Source organism: Schistocerca piceifrons, unplaced genomic scaffold (assembly GCF_021461385.2).
Source record: "Schistocerca piceifrons isolate TAMUIC-IGC-003096 unplaced genomic scaffold, iqSchPice1.1 HiC_scaffold_1786, whole genome shotgun sequence".
Lineage (NCBI taxonomy): Eukaryota > Metazoa > Arthropoda > Insecta > Orthoptera > Acrididae > Schistocerca > Schistocerca piceifrons.
Genome location: NW_025727663.1, coordinates 588,424 through 598,473, shown reverse-complemented (window position 1 = coordinate 598,473; position 10,050 = coordinate 588,424).

Here is a 10,050-nt window from a genome sequence, read left to right as displayed (position 1 = left end):
AAAAACTGGACTCACAGGAGAGGTTCAAAACATAGAATGTTAGAGTGTCAGACCTCTTGTACTTAAGTCGGCATTGTGCCTTTTGAATTTAATTCCGATTCATTTCCTGTGCTTTGTCGTCAATAAGTAGGTCCAAGGTATACAGTAAACCTGAAGTGAAGCATCGGAATCTAAAACTCGACTCACTGGAGAGGTTCAAATCATAGAAAGATAGAGTGTCCGTCCTCTTATACTTAAGTCGGCATTGTGCCTTTTGTATTTAATTCCGATGCAGTTTCTGTGCTTCATCGTCAATAAGAAGGTCCAAGGTATACAGTAAACCTGAAGTGAAGCATGGGAAACTAAAACTGGACTCACAGGAGAGGTTCAAATCACAGAATGTAAGAGTGTCAGTCCTCTTGTACTTAAGTCAGCACTGTGCCTTTTGTATTTAATTCCGATGCAATTTCTGTGTTTCATCGTCAATACGAAGGACCAAGGGAAACAGTAAACCTGAAGTGAAGCATCGGAATTTAAAATAGGACTCACAGGAGAGGTTCCAATCACAGAAAGTTAGAGTGTCAGTCGTCTTGTACTTAAGTAGGCGTTGTGCCATTTGAATTTAATTCCGATACAATTTCTGTGTTTCATCGTCAATAAGTAGGTCGAAGGTATACAGTAAACCTGAAGTGAAGCATCGGAATCCAAAACTGGACTCACAGGAGAGGTTCAAATCATAGAAAGTTAGGGTGCCAGTCCTCTTGTAGTTAAATCGGCATTGTGCCTTTTGAATTTATTTCCGATGCAATTTCTGTGTTTCATCGTCAATAAGTAGGTCCTAGGTATACCGTAAACCTGAAGTGAAGCATCGGAATCTAAAACTGGACTCACATTACAGGTTCAAATCATTGAAGGAGTGTCAGTCCTCTTTTACATAGGTCGGCATTGTGCCTTTTGTATTAAATTCGGATGCAATTTCAGTGTTTCATCGTCAATAAGAAGGTCCAAGGGAAACAGTAAACCTGAAGTGAAGCATCGGAATCTAAAACTGGACTAACAGGATACGATCAAATCGTAGAAAATTAGAGTGTCAATCCTCTTGTACTTAAGTTGGCATTGTGACTTTGTATTAAATTCCGATGCAATTTCTGTGTTTCGTCGTCACTGAGAAGGTCCAAGGAATACAGTAAACCTGAAGTGAAGCATCGGAATCTAAAACTGGACTCACAGGAGAGGTTCAAATCATAGAAAGTTAGAGTGTCAGTCCTCTTGTACTTAAGTCGGCAGTGTGCCTTTTGAATTTAATTCCGATGCAATTTCTGTGCTTCATCGTCAATAAGAAGGTCAAAGGGAAACAGTAAACCTGAAGTGAAGCATCGGAATCTAAAACTAGACACACAGGAGAGGTTCAAATCATAGAATATTAGAGTGTCAGTCCTCCTGTACATAAGTCGGCATTGTGCCTTTGTATTAAATTCGATTGCAATTCCTGTTCTTCATCGTCAATAAGAAGGTCCATGGTATACAGTAAACCCGAAGTGTAGCATCGGAATCTAAAACTGTACGCAAAGGAGAGGTTCAAATCACGGAATGTTAGAAATTCCGTCCTCTTGTACTTAAGTCGGCATTGTGCCTTTTTAAATTTAATTCCGATGCAATTTCTGTGTTTCATCGTCAATAAGAAGGTCCAAGGGATACAGTAAACCTGAAGTGAAGCATCGGAATCTAAAACTGGACCCACAGGAGTGGTTCAAATCATAGAAAGTTAGAGTGTCAATCCTCTTGTACTTAAGTCGGCATTGTGGTTTTGAATTTAATTCCGATGCAATTCCTGTGTTTCATCGGCAATAAGAAGGTCCAAGGTATACAGTAAACCTGAAGTGAAGCATCGGAATCTAAAACTGGACTCACATTAGAGGTTCAAACCCTAGAAATAAGAGAGTCAGTCTTCTTGTACTTCAGTCGGCATTGTGCTTTTGTATTAAATTCGGATGCAAATTCTGTGTTTCATCGTCAATAAGAAGGTCCAAGGGATACAGTTAACCTGAAGTGAAGCATCGGAATCTAAAGCTGGACTCACAGGAGAGGTTCAAATCATAGAAATTTAGAGTGTCAGTCCTCTTGTACTTAAGTCGGCATTGTGCCTTTCGAATTTAATTCCGATGCAATATCTGTGTTTCATCGTCAATAAGTAGGTCCAAGGTATACAGTAAACCTGAAGTGCAGCATCGGAATCTAAAACTGGACTCAGAGGAGAGGTTCAAATCATAGAAAGTTAGAGTGTCAGTCCTCTTGTACTTAAGTCGGCATTGTGCCTTTTGAATTTAATTCCGATGGAATTTCTGTGTTTCATCGTCAATAAGAAGGTCCAAGGTATACAGTAAACCTGAAGTGAAGCATCGGAATCTAAAACTGGACTCACATTAGAGGTTGAAGTCTAAGAAAGTTAGAAAATTAATCCTCTTGTACTTAAGTCTTCATTGTGCCTTTTGTATTAAATTCGGATGCAATTTCTGTGTTTCATCGTCAATAAGTAAGTCCAAAGGATACAGTAAACGTGAAGTGAAGCATCGGAATCTAAAACTGGAATCGCTGGAGAGGTTCAAATCATAGAAAGTTAGAGTGTCTGTCCTCTTGTACTTAAGTCGACATTGTGCCTTTTGTATTAAATTCGATTGCAATTTCCTTGTTTCATCGACAATAAGAAGGTCAAAGGTATACTGTAATCCTGAAGTGAAGCTTCGGAATCAAAAACTGGACTCACAGGAGAGGTTCAAAACATAGAATGTTAGAGTGTCAGACCTCTTGTACCTAAGTCGGCATTGTGCCTTTTGAATTTAATTCCGATTCATTTCCTGTGCTTCGTCGTCAATAAGTAGGTCCAATGTATACAGTAAACCTGAAGTGAAGCATCGGAATCTAAAACTGGACTCACTGGAGAGGTTCAAATCATAGAAAGTTAGAGTGTCCGTCCTCTTATACTTAAGTCGGCATTGTGCTTTTGTATTTAATTCCGTTGCAGTTTCTGTGCTTCATCGTCAATAAGAAGGTCCAAGGTATACAGTAAACCTGAAGTGAAGCATGGGAAACTAAAACTGGACTCACAGGAGAGGTTCAAATCACAGAAAGTTAGAGTGTCAGTCCTCTTGTACTTAAGTCAGCTCTGTGCCTTTTGTATTTAATTCCGATGCAATTTCTGTGTTTCATCGTCAGTACAAAGGACCAAGGGAAACAGTATACCTGAAGTGAAGCATCGGTATTTAAAACTGGACTCACAGGAGAGGTTCCAATCACAGAAAGTTAGAGTGTCAGTCCTCTTGTACTTAAGTCGCCATTGTGCCTTTTGAATTTATTTCCGATGCAATTTCTGTGTTTCATCGTCAATAAGTAGGTCCTAGGTATATCGTAAACCTGAAGTGAAGCATCGGAATCTAAAACTGGGCTCACATTACAGGTTCAAATCATTGAAAGAGTGTCAGTCCTCTTTTACATAGGTCGGCATTGTGCCTTTTGTATTAAATTCGGATGCAATTTCTGTGTTTCATCGTCAACAAGAAGGTCCAAGGGAAACAGTAAACCTGAAGTGAAGCATCGGAATCTGAAACTGGACTAACAGGATACGATCAAATTGTAGAAAATTAGAGTGTCAGTCCTCTTGTACTTAAGTTGGCATTGTGACTTTGTATTAAATTCCGATGCAATTTCTGTGTTTCGTCGTCACTGAGAAGGTCCAAGGGATACAGTAAACCTGAAGTGAAGCATCGGAATCTAAAACTGGACTCATAGGAGAGGTTCAAATCATAGAAAGTTAGAGTGTCAGTCCTCTTGTACTTAAGTCGGCATTGTGCCTTTTGAATTTAATTCCGATGCAATTTCTGTGCTTCATCGTCAATAAGAAGGTCCAAGGGAAACAGTAAACCTGAAGTGAAGCATCGGAATCTAAAATTGGACACACAGGAGAGGTTCAAATCATAGAATATTAGAGTGTCAGTCCTCCTGTACATAAGTCGGCATTGTGCCTTTGCATTAAATTCGATTGCAATTTCTGTGTTTCATCGTCAATAAGAACGTCCAAGGGATACAGTAAACCTGAAGTGAAGCATCGGAATCTAAAACTGGACTCACAGGAGAGGTTCAAATCATAGAAATTTAGAGTGTCATTCCTCTTGTACTTAAGTCGGCATTGTGCCTTTTGAATTTAATTCCGATGCATTTTCTGTTCTTCATCGTCAATAAGAAGGTCCATGGTATACAGTAAACCCGAAGTGTAGCATCGGAATCTAAAACTGTAATCAAAGGAGAGGTTCAAATCATGGAATGTTAGATTGTCCGTCCTCTTGTACTTAAGTCGGCATTGTGGCTTTTGAATTTAATTCCGATGCAATTTCTGTATTTCATCGTCAATAAGAAGGTCCAAGGGATACAGTAAACCTGAAGTGAAGCATCGGAATCTAAAACTGGACCCACAGGAGTGGTTCAAGTCATAGAAAGTTAGAGTGTCACTCCTCTTGTACTTAAGTCGCCATTGTGGTTTTGAATTTAATTCCGATGCAATTCCTGTGTTTCATCGGCAATAAGAAGGTCCAAGGTATACAGTAAACCTGAAGTGAAACATCGGAATCTAAAACTTGACCCACAGGAGAGGTTCAAATCATTGAAAGTTAGAGTGTCAGTCCTCTTGTGCTTAAGTCGGCATTGTGCCTTTTGAATTTAATTCCGATGCAATTTCTGTGCTTAATCGTCAATAAGAAGGTCCAAGGTATACAGTAAACCTGAAGTGAAGCTTCGGAATCTAAAACTGGACTCACATTAGAGGTTCAAATCATAGAAATTAGAGAGTCAGTCTTCTTGTACTTCAGTCGGCATTGTGCTTCTGTATTCAATTCGGATGCAAATTCTGTGTTTCATCGTCAATAAGAAGGTCCAAGGGATACAGTAAATCTGAAGTGAAGCATCGGAATCTAAAGCTGGACTCACAGGAGAGGTTCAAATCATTGAAATTTAGGGTGTCAGTCCTCTTGTACTTAAGTCGGCATTGTGCCTTTTGAATTTAATTCCGGTGCAATTTCTTTGTTTCATCGTCAATAAGTAGGTCCAAGGTATACAGTAAACCTGAAGTGAAGCATCGGAATCTAAAACTGGACTCAGAGGAGAGGATCAAATCATAGAAAGTTAGAGTGTCAGTCCTCTTGTACTTAAGTCGGCATTGTGCCTTTTGAATTTAATTCCGATTTAATTTCTGTGTTTCATCGTCAATAAGAAGGTCCAAGGTATACAGTAAACCTGAAGTGAAGCATCGGAAACTAAAACTGGACTCACATTAGAGGTTCAAGTCATAGAAAGTTAGAAAGTCAATCCTCTTGTACTTAAGTCTTTATTGTGCCTTTTGTATTAAATTCGGATGCAATTTCTGTGTTTCATCGTCAATAAGAAAGTCCAAGGGATACAGTAAACGTGAAGTGAAGCATCGGAATCTAAAACTGGAATCCCTGGAGAGGTTCAAATCATAAAAAGTTAGAGCGTCTGTCCTCTTGTACTTAAGTCAGCATTGTGCCTTTTGTATTAAATTCGATTGCAATTTCCTTGTTTCATCGACAATAAGAAGGTCCAAGGGATACAGTAAACCTGAAGTGAAGCATCGCAATCTAAAACTGGCCTCACAGGAGTGGTTCAAATCATAGAAAGTTAGAGCGTCAGTCCTCTTGTTCTTAAGTCGGCATTGTGCCTTTTGTATTAATTTCAGATGCAATTTCTGTGTTTCATCGTCAATAAGAAGGTCCATTGGATACAGTAAACCTGAAGTGAAGCTTCGGAATCAAAAACTGGACTCACAGGAGAGGTTCAAAACATAGAATGTTAGAGTGTCAGACCTCTTGTACTTAAGTCGGCATTGTGCCTTTTGAATTTAATTCCGATTCATTTCCTGTGCTTTGTCGTCAATAAGTAGGTCCAAGGTATACAGTAAACCTGAAGTGAAGCATCGGAATCTAAAACTGGACTCACTGGAGAGGTTCAAATCATAGAAAGATAGAGTGTCCGTCCTCTTATACTTAAGTCGGCATTGTGCCTTTTGTATTTAATTCCGATGCAGTTTCTGTGCTTCATCGTCAATAAGAAGGTCCAAGGTATACAGTAAACCTGAAGTGAAGCATGGGAAACTAAAACTGGACTCACAGGAGAGGTTCAAATCACAGAAAGTAAGAGTGTCAGTCCTCTTGTACTTAAGTCAGCACTGTGCCTTTTGTATTTAATTCCGATGCAATTTCTGTGTTTCATCGTCAATACGAAGGACCAAGGGAAACAGTAAACCTGAAGTGAAGCATCGGAATTTAAAACAGGACTCACAGGAGAGGTTCCAATCACAGAAAGTTAGAGTGTCAGTCCTCTTGTACTTAAGTAGGCGTTGTGCCATTTGAATTTAATTCCGATACAATTTCTGTGTTTCATCGTCAATAAGTAGGTCGAAGGTATACAGTAAACCTGAAGTGAAGCATCGGAATCCAAAACTGGACTCACAGGAGAGGTTCAAATCATAGAAAGTTAGGGTGCCAGTCCTCTTGTACTTAAATCGGCATTGTGCCTTTTGAATTTATTTCCGATGCAATTTCTGTGTTTCATCGTCAATAAGTAGGTCCTAGGTATACCGTAAACCTGAAGTGAAGCATCGGAATCTAAAACTGGACTCACATTACAGGTTCAAATCATTGAAGGAGTGTCAGTCCTCTTTTACATAGGTCGGCATTGTGCCTTTTGTATTAAATTCGGATGCAATTTCAGTGTTTCATCGTCAATAAGAAGGTCCAAGGGAAACAGTAAACCTGAAGTGAAGCATCGGAATCTAAAACTGGACTAACAGGATACGATCAAATCGTAGAAAATTAGAGTGTCAGTCCTCTTGTACTTAAGTTGGCATTGTGACTTTGTATTAAATTCCGATGCAATTTCTGTGTTTCGTCGTCACTGAGAAGGTCCAAGGAATACAGTAAACCTGAAGTGAAGCATCGGAATCTAAAACTGGACTCACAGGAGAGGTTCAAATCATAGAAAGTTAGAGTGTCAGTCCTCTTGTACTTAAGTCGGCATTGTGCCTTTCGAATTTAATTCCGATGCAATATCTGTGTTTCATCGTCAATAAGTAGGTCCAAGGTATACAGTAAACCTGAAGTGCAGCATCGGAATCTAAAACTGGACTCAGAGGAGAGGTTCAAATCATAGAAAGTTAGAGTGTCAGTCCTCTTGTACTTAAGTCGGCATTGTGCCTTTTGAATTTAATTCCGATGGAATTTCTGTGTTTCATCGTCAATAAGAAGGTCCAAGGTATACAGTAAACCTGAAGTGAAGCATCGGAATCTAAAACTGGACTCACATTAGAGGTTGAAGTCTAAGAAAGTTAGAAAATTAATCCTCTTGTACTTAAGTCTTCATTGTGCCTTTTGTATTAAATTCGGATGCAATTTCTGTGTTTCATCGTCAATAAGTAAGTCCAAAGGATACAGTAAACGTGAAGTGAAGCATCGGAATCTAAAACTGGAATCGCTGGAGAGGTTCAAATCATAGAAAGTTAGAGTGTCTGTCCTCTTGTACTTAAGTCGACATTGTGCCTTTTGTATTAAATTCGATTGCAATTTCCTTGTTTCATCGACAATAAGAAGGTCAAAGGTATACTGCAATCCTGAAGTGAAGCTTCGGAATCAAAAACTGGACTCACAGGAGAGGTTCAAAACATAGAATGTTAGAGTGTCAGACCTCTTGTACCTAAGTCGGCATTGTGCCTTTTGAATTTAATTCCGATTCATTTCCTGTGCTTCGTCGTCAATAAGTAGGTCCAATGTATACAGTAAACCTGAAGTGAAGCATCGGAATCTAAAACTGGACTCACTGGAGAGGTTCAAATCATAGAAAGTTAGAGTGTCCGTCCTCTTATACTTAAGTCGGCATTGTGCTTTTGTATTTAATTCCGTTGCAGTTTCTGTGCTTCATCGTCAATAAGAAGGTCCAAGGTATACAGTAAACCTGAAGTGAAGCATGGGAAACTAAAACTGGACTCACAGGAGAGGTTCAAATCACAGAAAGTTAGAGTGTCAGTCCTCTTGTACTTAAGTCAGCTCTGTGCCTTTTGTATTTAATTCCGATGCAATTTCTGTGTTTCATCGTCAGTACAAAGGACCAAGGGAAACAGTATACCTGAAGTGAAGCATCGGTATTTAAAACTGGACTCACAGGAGAGGTTCCAATCACAGAAAGTTAGAGTGTCAGTCCTCTTGTACTTAAGTCGCCATTGTGCCTTTTGAATTTATTTCCGATGCAATTTCTGTGTTTCATCGTCAATAAGTAGGTCCTAGGTATATCGTAAACCTGAAGTGAAGCATCGGAATCTAAAACTGGGCTCACATTACAGGTTCAAATCATTGAAAGAGTGTCAGTCCTCTTTTACATAGGTCGGCATTGTGCCTTTTGTATTAAATTCGGATGCAATTTCTGTGTTTCATCGTCAACAAGAAGGTCCAAGGGAAACAGTAAACCTGAAGTGAAGCATCGGAATCTCAAACTGGACTAACAGGATACGATCAAATCGTAGAAAATTAGAGTGTCAGTCCTCTTGTACTTAAGTTGGCATTGTGACTTTGTATTAAATTCCGATGCAATTTCTGTGTTTCGTCGTCACTGAGAAGGTCCAAGGGATACAGTAAACCTGAAGTGAAGCATCGGAATCTAAAACTGGACTCATAAGAGAGGTTCAAATCATAGAAAGTTAGAGTGTCAGTCCTCTTGTACTTAAGTCGGCATTGTGCCTTTTGAATTTAATTCCGATGCATTTTCTGTTCTTCATCGTCAATATGAAGGTCCATGGTATACAGTAAACCCGAAGTGTAGCATCGGAATCTAAAACTGTACTCAAAGGAGAGGTTCAAATCATGGAATGTTAGATTGTCCGTCCTCTTGTATTTAAGTCGGCATTGTGGCTTTTGAATTTAATTCCGATGCAATTTCTGTGTTTCATCGGCAATAAGAAGGTCCAAGGTATACAGTAAACCTGAAGTGAAGCATCGGAATCTAAAACTTGACCCACAGGAGAGGTTCAAATCATTGAAAGTTAGAATGTCAGTCCTCTTGCGCTTAAGTCGGCATTGTGCCTTTTGAATTTAATTCGGATGCAATTTCTGTGCTTAATCGTCAAAAAGAAGGTCCAAGGTATACAGTAAACCTGAAGTGAAGCATCGGAATCTAAAACTGGACTCACATTAGAGGTTCAAATCATAGAAATTAGAGAGTCAGTCTTCTTGTACTTCAGTCGGCATTGTGCTTTTGTATTAAATTCGGATGCAAATTCTGTGTTTCATCGTCAATAAGAAGGTCCAAGGGAAACAGTAAACCTGAAGTGAAGCATCGGAATCGAAAGCTGGACTCACAGGAGAGGTTCAAATCATAGAAATTAAGAGTGTCAGTCCTCTTGTACTTAAGTCGGCATTGTGCCTTTCGAATTTAATTCCGATGCAATATCTGTGTTTCATCGTCAATAAGTAGGTCCAAGGTATACAGTAAACCTGAAGTGCAGCATCGGAATCTAAAACTGGACTCAGAGGAGAGGTTCAAATCATAGAAAGTTAGAGTGTCAGTCCTCTTGTACTTAAGTCGGCATTGTGCCTTTTGAATTTAATTCCGATGGAATTTCTGTGTTTCATCGTCAATAAGAAGGTCCAAGGTATACAGTAAACCTGAAGTGAAGCATCGGAATCTAAAACTGGACTCACATTAGAGGTTGAAGTCTAAGAAAGTTAGAAAATTAATCCTCTTGTACTTAAGTCTTCATTGTGCCCTTTGTATTAAATTCGGATGCAATTTCTGGGTTTCATCGTCAATAAGTAAGTCCAAAGGATACAGTAAACGTGAAGTGAAGCATCGGAATCTAAAACTGGAATCGCTGGAGAGGTTCAAATCATAGAAAGTTAGAGTGTCTGTCCTCTTGTACTTAAGTCGACATTGTGCCTTTTGTATTAAATTCGATTGCAATTTCCTTGTTTCATCGACAATAAGAAGGTCCAAGGGATACAGTAATCCTGAAGTGAAGCT